This window comes from Antedon bifida, chromosome 10, assembly GCF_963402885.1.
Source record: "Antedon bifida chromosome 10, ecAntBifi1.1, whole genome shotgun sequence".
NCBI classification, from domain to species: domain Eukaryota; kingdom Metazoa; phylum Echinodermata; class Crinoidea; order Comatulida; family Antedonidae; genus Antedon; species Antedon bifida.
This window is the reverse complement of record NC_136235.1, coordinates 7,667,894-7,690,872: the sequence shown is the minus strand read 5'-3', so window position 1 is coordinate 7,690,872 and position 22,979 is coordinate 7,667,894. Positions and strand designations below refer to the sequence as shown.

The 22,979-nt window shown below is 33.2% G+C and overlaps 3 long non-coding RNA genes across 5 annotated transcripts; 2 read left to right on the top strand and 1 right to left on the bottom strand.

Annotated features, from left to right (window-relative positions):
- Nucleotides 1-1,330: 1,330 nt before the first annotated feature.
- Nucleotides 1,331-4,723, bottom strand: LOC144853847 (uncharacterized). 2 transcript variants are annotated; one of them, XR_013614436.1, is made up of 5 exons: nt 3,935-4,723; nt 2,798-2,858; nt 2,447-2,524; nt 1,824-1,883; nt 1,331-1,573 (listed from the first exon to the last, which is right to left on the bottom strand). It is a non-coding gene; the product is annotated as an uncharacterized LOC144853847 (long non-coding RNA). The 2 variants fall into 2 exon arrangements; XR_013614435.1 differs by lacking the exon at nt 1,824-1,883.
- A 7,189-nt stretch (nt 4,724-11,912) lies between these two features.
- On the top strand, nt 11,913-15,084 carry LOC144853848 (uncharacterized). 2 transcript variants are annotated; one of them, XR_013614439.1, is made up of 3 exons: nt 11,913-12,081; nt 12,283-12,318; nt 14,907-15,084. It is a non-coding gene; the product is annotated as an uncharacterized LOC144853848 (long non-coding RNA). The 2 variants fall into 2 exon arrangements; XR_013614438.1 differs by having other exon boundaries at nt 14,845-14,956.
- A 2,163-nt stretch (nt 15,085-17,247) lies between these two features.
- Nucleotides 17,248-18,461, top strand: LOC144854624 (uncharacterized). Its single transcript, XR_013614641.1, has 3 exons — nt 17,248-17,745; nt 18,077-18,181; nt 18,300-18,461. It is a non-coding gene; the product is annotated as an uncharacterized LOC144854624 (long non-coding RNA).
- Nucleotides 18,462-22,979: the final 4,518 nt, after the last annotated feature.

Below are 22,979 nucleotides of genomic sequence, written 5' to 3'. Positions count from 1 at the left end.
AAATAACGAAAAAATAAATGTCAAATAATAGTTAATTAATGACTAATTATTACACACACTTAATATTTAATAGTGTAAGTTTGTTCCACACATAAAACAGCATTTAATTCCAAAATTGTAATACAATTATATTGGAAAGTTAGATTTGTATTGGTAATTGAAATTTATTATTTGGACTAATAATAAAACACTGTAAAACAGCATTCAAAAACTATCGCGGAAAAATACTTAATCATTTGCAATTTTGTTCAAATCTGGTACAAGCATTTTATATGTATTTGTTCATCTTTGGTAGAAAAATTGGGTAATTTACTAAGATTTTAGATTGTTTGGACCATTTGTAGTTTCAAAATATGATGCCTATGAACACATATGCAACTTGAACTCATTTAGTGAAAATGCTCCTATTAATAATGTACAACAAAAAGAATGACACAGTATTATTCTTTTACATTAATAATAGGTGAAGGCAAATCTTACAACTTGAAGTGACACAAACTTTTTTTTTACGGAGACAGAGTATTATTCTTTAAAATAATGTTACTATTATTAGGTCTAATGCCTTATTTCAAAATGTATTAAACTTAGTTGATTGAAATTGACTCTTTCAGGTGTAGCTACTACACATCTAAATGAACTACTTAATATCATTTTATTAATTACACATAAATACGGGTACATGGGAAGAGGATGTTATCAAAACCAGTAACACCCTACATGGCAAGTGCACCCGTAGCCAGTTTTTTTTTCTTTAAAAAGGGGCAAATGCAAGCAACTGAAGAAAAAATATATTTAAGTCTACCTATTAGATGAAAAAAAGTCTGCTGGCTAGGAGAATTGGCCATAATTCTCATGAGTTAGGCATTTACTAGCAATTTCGCTGATGGTCTCTGTGTGAAAAGGGCACTTAAGAAAAAAAAAGTGGGTGGAACTCATTTGTTGAAATAAATGTGAATATGAATGAATGAATATTCGAGTGGCCATTATGATGACGTCACTTCACGTCATTTTTCATGAACTAAATTTCTTCATTTCAGCCTTTTAGTGGAATATTTAACAGTAACATGACTAATAATGATTATTATAACAATTATTATTTCGCATAATATGTGCAACTTCCATCAATTGGTACATGTGTATTATGAACAAAGTGAACATTACTAAAAGTAGGCCTTTAATAATGCTCTGTTGCAAAATATACTCTCAAGAAGAAACTAGGAAATTAGGAGTGTTGTATGTATACATTTTATTGCAATACCATATAAACCAATAGTAACAACAAGACATGTAATTTATTGTACTGTTAAATAAAACAAAATACTAATTTGTACTATAAATTTCTAAAACATCTTTTATTAACAGTAATTTCTTTGTCACACTAAAATATCACATACAACTAAAATTATTTGATATTTTTAAATGTTTATTTGATAATGCTTTTTCATAATTAAGGAATATTTTTAGGTGCTAAATTCTGTCTTGGACAGGTGATGGTCCTAACAGTGTCATTTCATCCTCAAACCCTATTTCTTCATATGTCTGTTTATGTATTCACACGATCCTGTATTGTATCCTGTAACAATAAATACAACTGTAATTACATGATCACCGAAACAACACATTAATAACATACAACATATAAGGATGAGTAAAAATGTTAATGTTAAACAAACCAACTATTAAATTGTGTAAAATAATATGCCATGTACAATGTTGCCATTGCAACTAAATAAAAACACAGAAATGAATACAAGTGTAACTACACATTAACACAAACAGTGGATAGGGAAAAATCTGGCTTTGTACTAGGCTGTATTGTAGACTTAAATTGTAGACAAAAATATCCTCATCCTCATGATATTTCATATGGACCACTACTGTAGCTTTAAAGATTGATTGAAAATAATTGTTAAGCATATCAGCCTTTTGTTAAGCATCTCAGCTTAAAAACAGAAGTACCTCCAAGATTTAAGGCTGTTGGTTAAAAGTAATTAGATTTATAAGACTTCTTCATCCAAGACCAAAATTTGTTGTTGTTATTTTTCATTTCATTAGCAAGTGCTTGTAAGTAAGAGTAGTACTTGCTCCTACAAAGTTTTTTGAAATTTGCACGAGCAGTAATACAGAATCAGTAAGATACTTCTTCTTGAATTTAAGAATTTTTCTTTGGACTTAAGATGAGCAAGAAGAATGATAAGAATTAAAAATGTCATCATTACAATTAACACTATTAGAAATATCCTTATTGCAACAAATCAGGTCTAAAACATAAGTAGGTTCTTTATTAATTACATTGAAAAAAACCAAAAAGGATTAAATACAACTACACAGCACAAACATTGAATAGAGGCAAATTGGGCTGTCTACCTGACTGTGCACAATACCACAAAGTGAATAAGTGCAAATTTGGCTTTAAACTAGACTGTGCTGTAGACTCATAACTTACTTTTAATGTGCACAATATCAACATCCTCATGACATTTCTATGGGAAAATTTTGCAAGTCCAATAGCATACATGACAACCTGTGGATAGAAGCGCAATGACTGATTAGGACATATTTCATAGTTAAATCATGGACCTATAAATTAGATTAATTTATAGGTCGATTGTTAAATTATTAAGTTAAAATAGACAGCTAGTAGACAAATCATCTAATGATATTATGTTAGTTGATATGCTATGTAGGCCAACATCAAGTTGTACTGGCAATGCAACTAATATAAAACTACAAAGCACAAACAGTGAATAGAGGCAAATTGGGCTGTACATGGCTGTTTAGTAAAATCACAACTTACTTTTAATATCAACATCCTCATGATATTTCTCTGGAAATGCTGCAAGTTCAATAGGAACAAACTGTGGACAGAAACAAAATGATAATGCCTAATTAAGACATGTGTAAACTATGAAGTCTAAAATAGACAGCTAGTAGACTAGTATTTTAGAGCTAGTATTTTATCTTCAACAAGTTGTACTGACAATGCAACTAGTATTAAAAACCCAGCAATTTATAGCTTGTTGACAAACCATCTAATCATTTTGTTAGTTACATGGCATGTACAAAAAGTTGTACTGGCACTGTACTAATATAAAATAAAACTCAGTGTACAGTTACAATGATATACTGTAAAATCTTTTATTTTCATGGCACTAAGTTTTTGCAATTTCATGATTTCAAGCTTAGCATTTCGCCATTTTGATTTTCATAATGGAGCGTTTCTCGTCCATAAGTTTTTCTACACTTACTAATTGTAGCAAAACCATAATGCTAAGTTTTAACCAACATATTTTGCTTAGTATTAAAATTATTATTTGGCTAGGGCTAGCTTATTGGGGGGCTAGCTTAGCAGCCATAGCCTGCCTAGTTTTCAAAGCATTTTAGCGAAATTTTATACTCACTAGGCCTAGGCCTATGCTTGTATAATATTCATAACAATACAGTATTTTATAAGACGCAAATTCAATAAAGCCTTCCCGCGATTTGTTTTAAAAACTACACATCAACCCTACCATATATTAACTGTCAATAATTACTGTTTAACAAGAGGTCAAACTATAGCCTGAGAACACATCAACACGGTATCGGCTAAATTTATGATTCTTCTACTAGCCTTTTTTTCAGATTACCTTTTTTCAGATTTTCATTACACGTAATCTGTGTATTTTTAGCGTGTTAAACATAACTGTAACCTCAAAAGGTTTAGCAGAAAGCCTTAGCAGCAAGTAAGTTGGTAGGTCTAACAAATGTTTCATACATTTAAATATTAAATCAAAAATATACGGTCAGATTATGTGAATCAAATTTGCTAGCTTATAATTAAACAAGATAGTTGACATCAGACATCAGCCAACACGAAAGTTTGGCAAGTGTAAACCTGGACAGTGGGGAAAAACAGTAAAACTGTCATAACTTGTGAATGATTTTTACTTACTTTACAAATTTCAAGAACATGAAGAATTTTCTGCCGGTGTGTTACCAGCAGACATGACTGGCTGAAATATACTTTTGGACCACAGTCCAAACATCGAAAAAAATGTACATTATTAAAATCTGCACCACATGAAATGTGGGCCCGCCGGCCCATCATCTTCAGTTTTGGGTCAGTCATAGGCGTTGGGCACAATAGTCTTACCGTTGGGTCTGATAGTTCTAATGTTTAGCTGGGCTTGGTTGTTTTATATTCTGGTTTGAAAATCTTTTTCAATATTTTAAATAACCAATATTCCATGATCAACTGTTTTATATTGAGTTCTTATACCTACTTTTTGACATGCCATGGATAATAAAGAGATATAAAACTTAAGTTTATCGTTATAATAATAATAATCAAGAATTGGGTTGTGAACACAATTCTATTTTGAGAACGGAGAGGGCGGGTTTTCGACCTCTTTGATCAAGCACGCTCTCTGTTAACACGATCACTTTAAGTTGAAGACAAATTTTCTTATTTTTCCATCACCGATTTCCATCCTAACACGACAACTTTTTTACAAGTAAGTTTTCTAACAATCCGGCACCTTATGCGACACAACTCAGTTACTCATAATTTCCACGACTACAAATACAGCCCTTTCCGTTATGGAAAGTCTACCTATGTACTGTATGTGTGGTAACGTGAGTGCATTTTAGGGTGTGTCCGGACTGGTGTGATTCCAGTTTACACGAGGGCCAACTGTACTAATGTTCGGTCGCCATTGTGATTTAACACACGTTTTTTTTTTTTTTGCTGACTTTATACATATAACATTATATATATTATATATATATATATATATATTTCTGTATACTTATACACATAATTATTCTCTTATATGTCGTGCGATGATTGACTCGCACATGAATCGTATATGTCGTACGATAATGACTCGCACATTTACTTTCGCCTTAGTCGAAGACAAGGCCCATACATAAATCCTCTTGTATGTCGTGCGATTAACGACTCGCACATGAATTTTATATGTCGTGCGATAATGACTCGCACATTTACTTTCGCCTTAGTCGAAGACAAGGCCCATACATAAATCCTCTTATATGTTGTGCGATTAACGACTCGCACATGAATTTTATATGTTGTGCGATAATGACTCGCACATTTACTTTCGCCTTAGTCAAAGACAAGGCCCATACATAAATCCTCTTATATGTCGTGCGATTAACGACTCGCACATGAATTTTATATGTCGTGCGATAATGACTCGCACATTTACTTTCGCCTTAGTCGAAGACAAGGTACATACATAAATCCTCTTGTATGTCGTGCGATTAACGACTCGCACATGAATTTTATATGTCGTGCGATAATGACTCGCACATTTACTTTCGCCTTAGTCGAAGACAAGGCACATACATAAATTCTCTTGTATGTTGTGCGATTAACGACTCGCACATGAATTTTATATGTCGTGCGATAATGACTCGCACATTTACTTTTGCCTTAGTCGAAGACAAGGCACATACATAAATTCTCTTGTATGTCGTGCGATTAACGACTCGCACATGAATTTTATATGTCGTGCGATAATGACTCGCACATTTACTTTCGCCTTAGTCGAAGACAAGGCACATACATAAATTCTCTTGTATGTCGTGCGATTAACGACTCGCACATGAATTTTATATGTCGTGCGATAATGACTCGCACATTTACTTTCGCCTTAGTCGATGACAAGGCCCATTCAAAAATCCACTCGTAGGGAGATATTAACGACACAAACATTTTTGTGATAAAAGCTCTTTTAACAGTACTGTATCAGGTTCGGGCCAAAGAGTACGATTTATACTGAAATCAGGCGTGCTTTAACTGACAGGCACCATAGTAACCGCAAACCACATTACACATTGGTATGGTATATCGGGCGATAACAGACTAGCATTTTCGCCTTAGTAATCAGATATTAAAACTTCCAGTATCCAGTTTTCCCTACTGTGTGATATATTTACTAAGGACACTGTTGCCTATTTATTTCATTTATATACATTAGGTCAAAGTGACGAGTTAAATTCTAGTTTTAATAATATATGTTATTTTATATATATATTAATATATACACACTTCCACTTCTTAGTAAAAAAAAATATAAGCTAACTTTCTATATTAACGTCTACGAACTGAAGTTTGAATTCAGCCTAGCTCCATTATACATATGTATAATACCTATAAAAATTATATCGAACGGCAATACACACTACGTTTGGTAAACATTATTAACATTTTGTTGTATTGTCTTCTTATACCGATTTCTGCTAGGGGTTCATAATGGCTAAACGGACAGCACGTAAGACACAGAAACAACAAACAGCACCCAAACAATCCAACAGCACTTCTGGGGCTTCTGGTGCACCAAAAAGGAAAGCACAAACTACACCTAAACAACTAGCTAAGAAGAAAAAGCTCCCTACCACTGCTTCTACCAGTAGGCCTACAGCTAATACTGACACAAGTAACGTTTCGGCGGTTTCCGCCGAGGTCTCGGAAAGGCTGGAAAAAATGGAGCACATGATTTCTGGATTGGCCGAGGTAGTAACTAATTTGAGTAAGTGTGGGGAGTCTAATATAGACATATCCGATACCACTACTACAATAGCTAACGACGGAGAACTAAACAGCACTCGGTTCTTCGACGACACAACACCAAGTAGGCCTAATATATCAGATATTGCCATGCCACTCACTCAAGCACCAGACACTATTGCCACACCAGCTAAAGACACATTTATTCCATATACTATTGTTGAAGGAGATGCAGCTCAAAACCCCCTCCGGTATACCGGGGGAATTAAGGCCGGAGCTTTGGTCCCCGACAAATTAAAAATAAAAATTAAAGACCAAAAATATGTTGAATTTTCAGATATCGTTAACCCAGACGATAGCGATACATTCGCGTTACAGTTCAACGGGGGCCTTGAAATGGTGCCAAAAAAGAAAAAACGATTCTTGTCCGAACATGAATGGTCCATGGCATTTTACGACTTCGCCACCATACACCTAAGCTATCACCCTACAGATATGCAAGACATTTTCACTTACGCAAAGCAAATTCAAATCATGATGCGAAACAACGCACAAAATTGGCGGTCATACGATGAGGCTTTTCGGAGAGCTAGAGAACATACCAAATGCTCATGGGCCACAGTACGGGGCGACCTTATTCACAATGCTACAACGCTATCGCCCACAAAGTCATTTTCGGGGCTTTAACACCCCACCTTTCAACAGGAAGACCACCGATTCCCAAATACCACTCGGATACTGCCAAGCATACCACACCCCAGCGCGAAAGTGCTTACAACCATACCGCTGTAAGTTCTCTCATAAATGCTTTAAATGCTCCGAAGACAGGCCACACCCATATTTCCTGTGCAAACGAGATACAAATCAATCACGACACACTATGAGTTTGTTAATCGTCGCTGTCTCCGAGTAGCAAAAATCAAGAATTGGGTTGTGAACACAATTCTATTTTGAGAACGGAGAGGGCGGGTTTTCGACCTCTTTGATCAAGCACGCTCTCTGTTAACACGATCACTTTAAGTTGAAGACAAATTTCCCTCCCTCCCGCCCAATATTTAGACACTTAATAAGGGCTATTTTTCTCTGAGCATCCCTGTTGTGCTTACTTAGAATTGGAAAATTATTGCTATATATAACTTATATTTGCTTATGACTTTTATGTGCAGTTTTACATGGGCGAATGTTCATTTACTAATAAACTATTTAAGCCAGAACTTATGTTGTATGCATCTTTATTTAGTATTCTATGAGTTTGTTAATCGTCGCTGTCTCCGAGTAGCAAAATTCATTTTTTACCTAATTTTACATTTGCAATCTTCAATTTAGTTGAGTACATCGTTACGTAGAACATCATTTGACCTATTTTTCAAAACTGAGGGGAAAAAAATGTGCAAATTTGTTTAATACAGTAGTACAAATTCATCTGTTTTATAAAATGTTGTTATTATGAATGAACCGATCACTGATTGTCTTTTCCCATTAAAAAAAACAAATTTGCGGCCCAAACGTCCTAAAAGTACATTAGTTTGTCCTGATCGTCTTGAAATGACCCTCATCATCTGTGAACCCGATTAATAGTTTGACAACCGACTATCCCACTAGGCATAGGTTTAATAGGATCTGTTACGAGTAAGCCAAATAATTAGGTAGTACGGGTTTGCATGGGTACACTACGGGTTAGCCGAAGTGAGTACAAATTGACCAATTTGGGTACGAGTTGGCATGGGTACGGGTTGGTTTGGATACGGGTTGACCAGCATCCTTCCTACTAACCTTCTTGAGGCTATGGCATAGGGCCTATGTGGTGGTAGGCTAGAGGGTCTAGTACAACAAGGCCTAGAGTAGTAGTATAGTAGTACTAGGCTAGGCTAGTAGACTACCTAGAGGGGATTCTAGAGGCCTATCATAACCTACTACTAGATGGTAAGTTTATTCAATATTTAATGTACATCTAATAGAATTTTAAGGGACAAAGACAACCAAGTGGGAATTGATCAACCAGATAGATCCTAACTAACAACATTCATACGAATGAGGGACGAATTGACCAGACCGATTCAATTCAGCAATTGGTCTAGGTGCACACAGCACGTACGTAATATGTGGTAGCTGGTTGGCCAGCAGGCGCGACAACTTGTTAACACAGTTTTACATCGATATAATATACAGTATCTACTATATAATTTAGTTTTAATATAACTAAGCTTATATAATATTATAGGCAGGATAATGCATCACTTGATATTTTTTATACTTAATTTAAATAGTTTATACGTAAGTATTATTTTTAATTTATGTCAAAAGATGACCTTTTGATACGCGATTTTAAAAATAAAATATCACTTTTAATCTGTCAATAAAAAATTAATAGATAATAAATAATATGTCAGGCAAGAACAAAAATATAATAATGCATTTAATTAAATTGTAAATGAAATGTCCATGCAACTGATATTACAATATATTTACAAAAATGATAATGGTGACAATCAATAATATCAATTGGCATTCAGTCTGGTTGCCGGCGGACAATTTCACATTAGATGAATGAAGTTTTACAGTAGTACAGTACTGGGACATGCAACAGTGACACATGCGTGATATGGATGGGCCTGTTATGGTCGCTTGACATGGAACAGCACAGCAGTTTCTTGTTGTTAGACATGAACAGTACGAGAATCGGGTGACATTTTAATGTTAACGTTGAAGATTGCCGATTATTGTTAACGATAACGTCGACAGGAAAACAGGCTTTAATGACAAATGATTCCTGTTTTTTTGGACGTCATGTGCAATTTCTCCTCGCGTGTTTGTGTACTGCTTTTGTAAATTTTCAATTTTGTATATTTTTTATAGATTTTTGAATTTGCACCTTTAGGCCTATATTTTTATATTTGTAAATTTTTAGATTTTTGTCCTTTTGATGTGTACATTAACATGTTAATATTGTTTTAATTCAGCCTTGTGCTGCGATTACGATATATTGAATAAATGAATAAATAATATCGGAGTATAACCTTATTAAAGGAAGGAGTCTGTGTTTTATGCTGTATTTTGTGTGTAGGGATTGTTATAAATACAAGACAAGTATTTTTTACTTTGTGTATAACAAAATCAATGTCCGTAAATAGTTCCGAATTTTATTCTTAATATAATTTGGTTTTTTAAATAATTTGTCAAAGTACTTTTATCACTAGTACTAGTACCTCAGTTTTCATATTTAAAATATCAATTTTTAATACATTTATAATAAGTGCCATTTCCGACCATCTAGATTTGTTATTTTTTCAAAATCGCCTCAACTCAGCCCCAACCTTGGTGGGGCTGAGTTGGTGTGGACTTCCTACAATTGCGCTCCCTTCCCTTCCTTTCACAAAATCCTGGATCCGCCCCTGGATCATGAATGAAATTAAAAGTCATTAACAGAACCTCGAAAAGTCAGGAAATTTCCGGCCTTCTAGGACCCAAAAGTGTTGCCGGCAGAGACTGTCCACTCCTACCCCTAAAGTAAAGCACCATGCTAAAGTAATGCCTGTTTTTCTAGTTTGATTGAAAATGCAAATTAAAACTTGTGAACGATCAAACAATCGGCGGTTCCCACACAGAACACGCGAATCTCAAAAGTGTGCTTGTCGACGGAATTCCGGAAAAAGTCCGATAATTTTTCTGAGTACTAGAGCACGCTATGGGAATGTAATTTCCGGCCAAGTACAGGTGTCATTTAACTTCAATTTTACGTGCGAGAGTACCATTTGCGGCCATCTAGGGGTGTAATTTAACAAAATTCGATTCGACTCAAATACTTGGTACCAAATTCGAACCCCCCTCTGTTAAATCCTGGATCCGCCCCTGCTGATTTTGTAAATCACAGAAAGCAGTAAAACGGATGTTGTCACTTTGCATAACAAATGCAGGTTTCTTGATAGTACAGTAGCATTATGTGCTAGGCCAGGTAGAAAAACAAGATTAGAAAAATGAAAATTCCGTAAAATGAGGTGACTTTTTTGATAAAAACATACTTTTCAGGAAACCTACTGTTAAGTATTTTAACATGAAAAATGAAAATTAATAAAATCAGACTTTGAATAGGCCATTTTGTAGTTTGCAAACAAATTCGTAAGTAATTCTATATTTAAGCTTTAATATCAAAATAGAAACTGTAATTATAATAAAAACAATATTAACTACGGTAATGCTATGAAAAAAGACAAGAAATGAAACAAACTCAGTTACTCTAAAAATTTGCTTTAAAAAATTGTCATAATGTATAGTTAATCCACAGATATTGAATCCTGATTCCTAACATAATGTAAAATGTAATTTATTGCAGATTTGGTAGTAAAATGGCTGAAATTGAATATAAAATGGAAAAATTCACAAAATTAAAAGCTGATGTTAGTAAACACTATGTCGGTGACACATATGCTTGGTTGCAGTTTATAATGTTGGATCATTTACGTGTAGGGGACATCACCAGACAAGATTACACTGCACAAGATTTACTAAATGCTCTAGGTGACAAAGGTCATATTTCTCCTAGTAATGTCCAACTTTTACTCGATATCTGTAAACTATCAGAATTGAAGGCTGCTGAAAATCTTATCATTCAGTATATCAAAGATGTTGAACAAAGTACTGAGGATTATCAACCGTTGTCGCTGTATAGGAGAACCCTGTTTGCTGCATTGAGAGAAGTTGACCCAAAGGGGTTTAGTGATGTTACTGCTAATTATCAACTTAAACAATTACATTTTGACAATATTTGGAAAGTAGTACTTCACCTGGAGGTTAATCAACTGTTAGCCATTGAACCAGACAAAATTAAAAGGTTCGCAAATTGCCTTGGACCACGAGCAAAAAACATATTACTAAAAAATGGTACGTACAAGGGCATGCTCACAAAATCTGCTGGTTTTTTTTTAGTTATTAATATATTTAGGTTAAGAAAAATGTTAGGGTATAAAATGTTGATAATTGGTTTTTGGGCATCTCCATCTACATTTTTGTCTTATTTTTGTTTTCACTTATTTCAAAACTAACAATCTGCATTAAGGTTTTTAATACAAACAATATAAATATATAAATATGACAAAATAATTTAAAAGTGTTAACAATTTTAAACCTTAAAATATTTAAACATGAGTCAAAGAAAGTATCAATATCTTGTAAGTATTGTAGTAATTTTGTGTTGACTTTATAATATTTTTTTTTATTTAAAGGCGCAACATTTCCTATCATTGTCCGTTCCAAATCTAAACTGAGCGCACTTGATGATTGTGTAAAATCTATTGAGCAAGACAACAAATTGAGCCAAAGTTTACCACCATCCTATAAAGTCATTGGAGTAGGATTCAGTGATCCAAAGTCATCGCTATTCTTTCGTCTGTGGACAAATGATCAGAATGCTTTAACACAACTGTTGATCATGCATGTAAATCAAACTCTAATCGAGGGTTTGGCAAATATCTTAGTACCACAACAAAATCAGCAGAAGTTTTTAGAGGACTGGGAGACCATAGTTGATGCAGAGGAAGTGAAAGCTGCATTAAATAAACTAAAGCAAAAAGGTACAGTTTAATTGAATTTAATTGATAATAGACTACTTTTATTGTATACACAATTTGCAATTATCTAAAGTTTAGGCCAAGCATAGGTAGTGGCGGCAGGCTGCATCACTCTTTCTTCTGCTCCGCACCCCATTAGTAAATAACAATAGCATGTATAATTTTGTCTAATAAATATAATCTAAAAACTATTTCTTATTACAGAAACATCAAAAAAGAGACCGCTAAGTCCAGATCCAGGTATTTAGTGATTTTGGGGATTTTTTTTGTAATTAGTGTGTTCCAAATTGCAACTGATAGAAAGAATGATATATAATTTTGGTATTAAATGAGGTTGATTTTCCAAATTGCATATGGTAGAAAGAATGATTATATTCTATTTTTAATATATTGTTGTTTAATATAAACCACACAGTAAAGCCAAAAGAAATTTTGTTATTTAGCCAGTCTAGTAACATTTGTAGGCCTGCGTTAACAAATACTGTAAATTGTCTGTACTAGATGGTTCGCGTCTCGGTCGTGCCCACAGATGCTTCTCGAATACACAGTAATTTCAGCATAAAAAAATGGCGATTTCAAATGTACTATATAATACATTGTCGTTTACAGAAATGAATAAATAGACACAATGATTTATGTAGTCAAATAAAATTAGCACCCTGGGAATTACTTTCGAAGAGCTTGTCACAAAATGAATCAAAATATTTTATTTAAACAAACCCAATTTGTGTTTTGTATGTAACATTAGGGTTGAGAGCTCGGGAACAGGATGGGTACAAAGACGAATAGTTTTTAAATATATTCTTTATCCACTCAGTAAAGAAATATTTTGTTCATGTTTTATAGGCCTATAAATTATAATTATACCACTAAATACAGTAAAACATTTGCGATTTAATACTTTGTTAAAACTATAGAAATTCCAGAAATTACGCGCAATTTACCAAATTTTGGCCTTACGTAAATTTATATATAGATGCATCCCATATGACTATACATGGAGTATTGTAAATTAAATAGTAAACTAGATTATACTAAAAGTGCTGATTATACTACTGTATCTTCATCGTCGTAAGTTCCGACATATTGATCATTATGACACCCTGTAAATATGTTTATAATGTTTAAACTTGGTGTGGTAGTTCGAGATCAGTCGGACACAATCATATGAAGGCAGCATTGATTTTCATCAGTATTTCATTTATTCATATTCATATTCACTGGCATTTATCACATTAAACTACAATCGGCCATCTCTTGAAAAAAAAACCTATAAATACAACAAACAAACATACATAATAATCCACATTTGCTAACTATTATACTCATTACATAATCTTTACTACAATCCATACACATCGCATCAGTATTACATTATTATCAATTATACATAACAAGTGGTAACCACATCTATACCTGGATTAAACGATGGTAATTTTGGAGGTGCATACCCATCTTTAGTCAGCCTCCATCTCCATTCAGCCCAATCTATTAATAAACATGTAAAACCAGGTTCTTAAAGTGGAGGTGTACTCAGGGCTTTTCCTTCTGTTATTTACTTCAGTATATTAATATTAGTAGGTACAAATATAAAAAATCATATAAAAATAAGCAGTTTCTGAGAAATCAGAAAAATAAAAAAATTTTCAAAAATATCGAAAAATCGCTGTATATTTTTTTCAGCAGTTAGGTAATGACCTTAGTTGTAAAGGTCACATTACCAAGTTATGTTACGTCACCTCTCCTCTCTAGGTCCGTTGCGCGGATCGCTCGAGCTGACAAAAGACGCGCAACTACACGTGTGTGATGTGTATCACACCATTTTCGGCCCCCTGCTCTCATCCACATCCGATCGAACAAACACAATTTATTATTGTCTTGCCTTTTGTTATTACTTTTTGCGTCTACTCTTAGCTTCAAAATAAAGCACTGTAAAGAATATAAGTGCCATAGAGAGATATCAATCAAGTGAGGTTAATCTCCATTCGTCTCGCTGATGCTGGGGCCTAGCTAGGCCTAGTCTGATTCACATCTTCGCCGTCGGCAGTTTGTGATGATTGTATGGGCCTAGGTTCTGGTTCAAACGCATAACCATGTCTTTCTGGTCGAGGCCTACGATTAAACATTGCAGTTTTAACTGATAAAATACTTTTATTGCAACTTTTGGGTTGAATTATACAAAAATATATACTTATACTTAAATGAAAATATATCCAATCCATCAACAATAACAATCAAATTACACAAACCATCGAAGAACAGACAAAACAGAAGTCAGGGGAAGATACGACTGTGCATGGATATTTATGCCTACCACTTGTGAAACAGACCAAAGTTTACAATGAAATTTTTTGATCGTTACGTTTTTACTTTTGGAATGCAAAATTCTTTAACTTGTCTTAAATTGTATCTAGATTTAGGTGCTTTTGTCAGAAGGTGATGTAGTCTATGGGAAGGGTTTTTAAGTTTCTGATAGTAATCCTTGCACAGTCTAGTTCGACGTTCACATAGCACAGGCACATTACATTGATCCATTGCTTTGTTGTAACTGAGCTTTGGGAACGTGATTCTAAGCGCCCTACGTTGGATACTTTCCAGTTGGTCAGACTGCAATTTAGTTAAGCACATTCCCCAAACGGGGACGGCGTATTCTAGAACAGGTCTGATAACACAACAACAGTTTGATCCTATATGTATAATATTTCTGGAACTTACATATATTTTTTATAATTTTTTTAAAACGCATGGTTTTTTTTAAATTTACAGGCAAATGAATAGGGAAAAAGGTTTGTAATTTGAACTATCCCCCCAGATGGCATTTTTTTCAGAATAACCATGCAGCATACTACAAATTTGCCTGTGACAGACGTGGACAAACCCCTTCATAAAATCTTCGTTTGCGAAGCAAAGCCAAGAAGTACGGGGCGCCGTATGGGACATTGCTAATTTTGTTGAAATATTACAATTTTGTCTACACAAAATACATTTTGTCAATACAAAATTCATTTTGTCAACACAAAATTCATTTTGTATTGACAAAATTCATTTTGTGTTGACAAAATTTAATCTGTGTGGACAAAATTCATTTTGTCTTGACAAAATTAATTTTGTCTTGACAAAATTCATTTTGTCTCAACAAAATTAATTCTGTGTAAACAAAATTCATTCTGTGTAGACAAAATTAATTCTGTGTGGACAAAATTAATTCTGTGTAGACAAAATTCATTCTGTAATGATAAAATTAATTTTGTGGCGACAAAATTCATTCTGTAACGACAAAATTCATTTTGTGGCGACAAAATGTATTCTGTGTAGACAAAATGTATTCTGTGTAGACAAAATTTATTCTGTGTAGACAAAATTCATTCTGTGTAGACAAAATTCATTCTGTGTAGACAAAATTCATTTTGTTGCAACAAAATTCATTTTGTTAGCCGAGCCTACTCAAGCGTGGGACAAAACGTTTTAACATTTAAATTAGAAGGCGGGGTTGTTATTGGAAACTCAAAGATTGACAGTTATAGGCCTACTATCAAACAGCGGGCTAATATCATTTTACGACCTCCTCTACACCGGTGCCAAAAAAATGGTTAATAGGTAAAGGAATTTAAATTAATTTATCTACCGTGAGTAAAAGCAAACTAATTAAGCAACAGTCTAATATGGAACTTGAATACTTTGCGTCGAGTATAAGTACAGTTTATACTGACGTATAACAATATTATTGTATAGTTAAAATTAATTCCGATTCAGAAAAACGGAACACGTAGCCCTATATGCCTACCAATTTTAGTAATAAATATTAAAGATGGTTGAAGACTTATATCGATACCGATAATATTGATTAAGAAAATGACAACACTATTTACGATAACATCTGATAAGTTGAGTAGTAATGAAATGATTTTAGTTAATACATTTATTTTAATATAATAGTTAGTATAGGCCTATTTATTCTTATGGGAATTGCGTCGTCTATATAGGCCTACCAAGTTTATTTGATAGGAATACTAAATTGCTAATAGGCCTAACTCAAGGCATATATTAATTGTCTCTAATTGGAATAATAGAGATATCTTTATTGAAAAGATATCTTGGTTATAAACAGGGATATATCTCTATTGGAACCTAAGATCTATATTGTAAACTAACTACATCTATTAAAAACTAAGATATTTTAGTTGCCTAAACTAAATAAATGACAGTTTGGTACGCCATAGATTATGATATTGCAAATTGTCGTTAAAAAGTTAAATTTAATTTCAAATTTACGTTTAACTATTAATTTTACTCTCGGTTGCATATTATTATATATTTACACCCTCGAAAGATATAATTCAACCTTGACCAAATAGTTATATGGGTGTTCACACAACTGACATATGGCGTCTCTCAAGTATCCATTCCCATGGCAGTGTATATAACCTTTCCACCTTCTCCACCTTCTCCATGGTTGATTTTAATTATTATACATTGCTATAAGTGCAAATAATTGTTTATAGGTTTACATTATTCTTTGTACTTTTAATGTACGTATTCAGTCTTTGGCTGGCTTGATAAGATTGATGTTAAATAAAAATGCATTTTCCACTAATAAAATATGGAGTTGTATCGAGAGAGTATCGTAATTTCGGGCAGAATGGTTTTCGGTCTGGAAAGGTCATTATTACATTGTCTGGGGTGTTGATATTTATACATCGAATGTTTTATGGGCAATCAGTCCTGAACCTAGCCAACGTAGGCTACCTGGCCTAATTAGGTTTCGCAGGGTGGATGACTGTTATAATAAAACTAACGTGAGCAATCTTTTGTAGTCAGTTCTTTAAATGTTTTTTTTTAAAATAACGGACAGCTTTCAGCATCATTATTTCTGCAATGATTATTATTATCTTAAAATGGATATGAAAGAGTTCCTAGCAATATCATTTTATTGGCTCAACGTGTAGATCAATCAGTTTTAAGCTTGCCATAGTCATACTTAATGTTTTGGAGGACGACAACGGCCTCAAAACGCCCCTGGGAAACCTGTGAAAAACTTTTTGTGACGTCACTAAAAGTTATTTTTGTATTACAGAGATATGAATTTAGGAGTAAATCATTGATTGATGCAAAAGCATGGTAGTAATTACTTATCGCTTTTATACTTTTATTCTTGGATAAGTATGTTAGCTTAATCGAATAAAATTAATTCATATAATCAACCATGTTTTTTTTTAAACGGATTTTAATTTCGTTTTTCAAGGCCACCTTTCACGAAATTCATAGCCAAATGCCTATCTTGCTGGGTACACGGAGTTATTTTGCGCATGCGTGAGAATCACAGAGTCGATCACCTTGGCCTCTCTCTCGACCCTCCTCTCGCGAGCGATGTTTATTTCGCTATTTAGTATACACGTATTATTGAAACATTCATTTTATTATTATTCGTTGTAATTAACTGAAATTGATGGAAATTCGTCCACATCGTCTTGTTAACACGGGTGTTAACATCGTTTTGAAGAAACCGTTGGATGAGTAAATGGTGTTTGACAATGCCATGGCCTGGAGCTAGCTAGGCCTAGGCTAAGCCTTTTTAGTAGTGATGACTGCTGGATACGATGTTTAGTCGCCCGGCCAGAGGTGAGCTGAGAGGGTATGCTTCTTGATGTATCGTTGAGGGTGTTAATGGTAGGCACAATTGTGTTACTGTATTATGTATATACACATTATTTATAAGTACGTTTATTATTATTGTTGTGTGCTGTAGTGTCCGTTTTTGACTAACGCATTAATATTAAATATTGTTTTGTTATTATTACATGCCGCCCTAGGCTAGGCAACACTGAATACTAAATATATTAGGATTCCCAATAAAATGAATAGAGGTGGATTTTCTCTAATGTAGTAATAAAGGGTATAACAGGCCAGGCCAGGTCTAGTTAGGGGTATCTGAGCTTGTATCATATATTATTAATACAGTATAAATAAACAATTCATTTGTATTTTTACCTACCTACAGGTCTATAATTGGAGTGCAACTATGATAATTGATGGACGGGATAAGCAAATGTATTTATTGATTGGAATGGAAGCGCAAATGTTAGAGTCAAATTATAATATTAAGGTAATAGGATACTGAGCATTGCTATTTTAAACTGTTGATCAAACCTACATAATACATTATACTAAATTATTATTTTGAGGGCAGATAAACATGTGCTTATTCATTTTCCTTTTTTCAGGTGAATAGAAAGATGCCCAGCGTACTTTATAATAGATGCTACTTGGATCATGCTTGCACGATACATATGCAGTATACTAAGACACCAAGTATTCAATTCAATTCAATTCAATTCAAAGCAACATTTATTTTCTCCTTTCATATACAAAACAGATTTCAATGAACAATATATATGTAAACAAAATTTCGAAAGAAGAAGGTACACGCCCAGAAAGATGAAAAACACATCTTGTGGAGGACGTACCTATTACAGACACAGACAATGAAAATTTAAAAAAAAATATAAATAAAAAATAAAAAATAAAATAAAAAATAAAAATAAATATAGAATGAGCGCAGACAATTAAAATTACAGAACTAAATATTTATGAAGAATAGTAAAATATGCATAATAGAATGCTTTAGACGTGAATGCTATGGTTACAGTCATACTGTAACTATGGTAATGTATTACCAGACAGTACACTAGTAGTAGCAGTGCATCATATAGTGTTTGTTTTTAACCATCTAAATCCAAATACTATGTACAATGGACATTTATGAAAGAATCCATCTCTTGAATATGATGGAGCTGGCTGGTGTTGATAGAATTAAAATGTATCACTCAGGTCTCAAAAGTAATTTATGTCCCGTTTGAAAAATCCTGCTTGTTCCAAACTCATTATGATACATTTGTTCAATAAAATTCATTCCACACACTATTTCTGCCATATAATTTGTTGATGTTTACAATTTTATTACTAGTACTATTACAGTTTTTCAAAGCCATCTCATGTACTGTTGATTCCATAAATCTGCAAAGATAAGACCAATAAATGGATGGAAATGTACTATTATTTTAATTCAATCCTACCTAGGCCCTATATAGTATTATATTTTATGACTTGGTAACAAACAGAAAGAGGTTATTATTTAATTACAGTACTAACTAAACTATAACAATCCTCTGTGCCTCACCTCTGCTCTACTTTAATTATTAGTATTATTATATTACTATATTAGTCAATAACAAAGTCAGAGCCAAAAACAAGTTCAACACAAGCTTACCTTTTTTATTTACGTCGCCTTGTCCACTTCCTGGAGGTTCGTCGGTGGACCGGCTACTACTACTCTCTTGTACTGTAGGCCATGGAGTGACTCTATGTGTAGGCCTAGCCTAGTAGTAGTATAGTACTAGCGAATTTAGAAGAAACTATAGTCTACTACTAGACCTAGCCTACTTTGTAGTCTGCGTGAGTGGTTTAGTGTGAGATGTACAAATACACCCTTTCTTCTTTTCACGTACAATCTTTGCAGACATAACTTTTTATTGATTTGTGAAATATCGATATTTTCTACGACTGCAGCAACAGGGAGCTTGCAACACGTGAGTTTCGTGTAGGATGGGTTTGTTTATTTTGTTTACACCACACAGTCCGCGAACGAGACAAGGCGGTGATTGGACTGTATTAAAATTCATTAACCAATCACAAAACGACTACTGCCGTGGCTACAACCCCGGGTGTTTCAAACTCTAAATTTGACGATCTCGTACGTGCGTATAGAACGTTCATAAAAATTAAGATGGCGTGCCAGTTGGTCGGCCATTTTGCGGACGTTTTATACCAAAATTTAATTTGTTTATTTCTCAAGTTCTACTAGGTATTTGAATCTAATTTTTTGTGTGCTGTTTATTAACATTAAAAGGATTCATACAAAGTCATTTTTATGAAATTTTAAAATCCTTTCATATCCATTTTAAAGATATATTGTCCCCTGAAAAAATGTTTTTTTTAATCTTTTTGTTGAATATGTTATTTTAATGTCACATAATAGTTATTCACTTTTACAAAAAATTGGGTCTGATAAAAAATTATTTACCTGAAAAAACTGTAATTTAAAGCAAAAATGGTCAAATTGTCTGGAAGCCAATGAGTTTTTGGGTAATTTAACTGTTTATTTTGTCTTTTTATAGGTGAAATAATTTTTCCCCGTTCTTTTTTCTTATGGAAGTGAACAACTTCATTAAAACTGCATAATGGCCTATTAAGTCCGATTTTAAAAATCTTTATTTTTCATGATTTTGGGAGACAATACATCTTTAATTTTAAAATAAAGTATATACATTTTATAAGACTAATAAATAATTTTTTAAACGACAAAATATTAAATAGCCCCATTACTACAATTTTACTTAAGTAATAAGCAGGGCTCTATAAAAACCATTTTCCGATTTTTTAATATAGAATACATTATAATTATAATTATTACTGACGACGTAGATATTAAATTGTCAAAGTATGAATACTGATCATATCTGATAGTTTCAGGGGTCCCTGATATTATAAAATAGATTAATATGATAGCAATAGAGACGGAGGCATGCTCAGCCATAATAACTGAACCAATAACAAATGTCAAAGATTCGCGCGCTGTCATCATTTATAGCTTCACCCTGTCTTGCCCTTTTCACGTTTAAACTCCGCCTTCTAATTTAAATGTTAAAACCGAGCCTACTCAAGCGTGGGACAAAATGTTTCAAAAAACGTTTTGTCCCACGCTTGAGTGGGCTAGGCTAACAAAATTCATTTTGTCGCGACAAAATTCATTTTGTCTACACAGAATGAATTTTGTCTACACAGAATGAATTTTGTCTACACAGAATTAATTTTGTCCACACAGAATTAATTTTGTCTACACAAAATGAATTTTGTCTACACAAAATGAATTTTGTCATTACAGAATGAATTTTGTCACCAAAAAAATGAATTTTGTCGTTACAGAATGAATTTTGTCTACACAGAATGAATTTTGTCTACACAGAATAAATTTTGTCTACACAGAATACATTTTGTCGCCACAAAATGAATTTTGTCGTTACAGAATGAATTTTGTCTACACAGAATTAATTTTGTCCACACAGAATTAATTTTGTCTACACAAAATGAATTTTGTCGTTACAGAATGAATTTTGTCACCAAAAAAATGAATTTTGTCGTTACAGAATGAATTTTGTCTACACAGAATTAATTTTGTCAACACAGAATTAATTTTGTCTGCACAGAATGAATTTTGTTTACACAGAATCAATTTTGTCGAGACAAAATAAATTTTGTCCACACAGAATAAATTTTGTCAACACAAAATGAATTTAGTCAATACAAAATGAATTTTGTGTTGACAAAATGAATTTTGTATTTACAAAATTAATCATGTGTTGACAAAATTGTAATATTTCGACAAAATTAGCAATGTCCCAAACGGCGCCCCGTAAAGAAGAAGAAGAATGTTTATTATGAACTGAATAAAATAAAAATGTGAAATTTTTTTAGAGCACCTCCACTTTAACATCATACTATTCACAACTACATATGACCACAACATTGGTCGCCATATTGGAATCCGAACTCGCACACTGTATCTGCGAGTCATTCTACCATCAATTATAACTACATATATGAGCATAAATAACACATTTAATACAATACTACTATTCATTATCATGACCAATACATCACATTTATTTTGTCCTCCAGATTTCTTGCTTTTCATATTCAACCTTGCTTGTTTTGGAATATTTTTATACAAATCAAATAAAATAACATTGTGACACATGGCTATAATTAACATATTGCATGGTCCACCTGCGATGACGTAACAACTCTGTATTTAAGAAACGGCGTGCTATTGTGTTCGGGCTCTGTTCGCTCACGGCTGGCATTCAGCTTACATGTATGTGTTAGTGTTAACGCCAATAAATGGTTTTTCTGGAATAATATATCGTAGTTGTTGTCTGGCCGTCTGTTATTCTTATCTGCTATCTCTGCGCCCGTAACTACATATACCCCCCAAAAAATCTTATATTAATGCTTAATAATATTATAATGAATTCATAATTGGAACATGGCATTGAACAGACCAAATGCACTATGTCAGTTTTAAAACATTGCATTTTCTTTTCTTTTTTAAAAATGAATAAACATTAAGATGAACCTGGGTCATCAAAACAATTCAGAAGTTCAAGATATCAAGGTATTTTTCAGTTATTTAGTCATTTATTAAAAGTAATAATAATAATAATATCCTGGATTTATAAAGCGCCTAATTTTTTTTTTTTTGATTTTTTTTCATTATTTGCTCACTTCTGGAAACATACTCCCATAATGCAGCTGGTTATCAGCACAAATTTGTTTTTTGACCTTAGTAGGTATCCATTTTATATTTGTAAACCTGGGGGGAGAGAGGCAAATATAAGTAAAGGATACAAGCAATGCGATGAGCACTGGTTTTGAATCCATTATCTCTCAATCCAACGTCCAACAACAGTAAAAATATTTTATTACAAAATATATGTTAAAAACATAATCACTGTAATAGGCCTTTTAAACAGCATCTAGATATTAGAAACTTTCCTTAACCAGATTCCCATTAATTTTGTTTCTAATGTTCAAAATATATTCTGTAAACAGACATTTTGGGCCAGCTCAAAGTTGCTGTAAAGACTATTTGAGAAAATGTGCTCTATTCTATTATTAGACAACTGTGGCTATGATACATGTTAAATGACACGCCATATCTCGGTTGCCATTAGACCACATATTGCATCTTTAGACATTGTTTAGAATGTTTAATTACTACTTTTATAGATGAACCAAAATACGATAAGAAACAAGTGCTTGAAGGAAACAATTTTTTAGTAAAA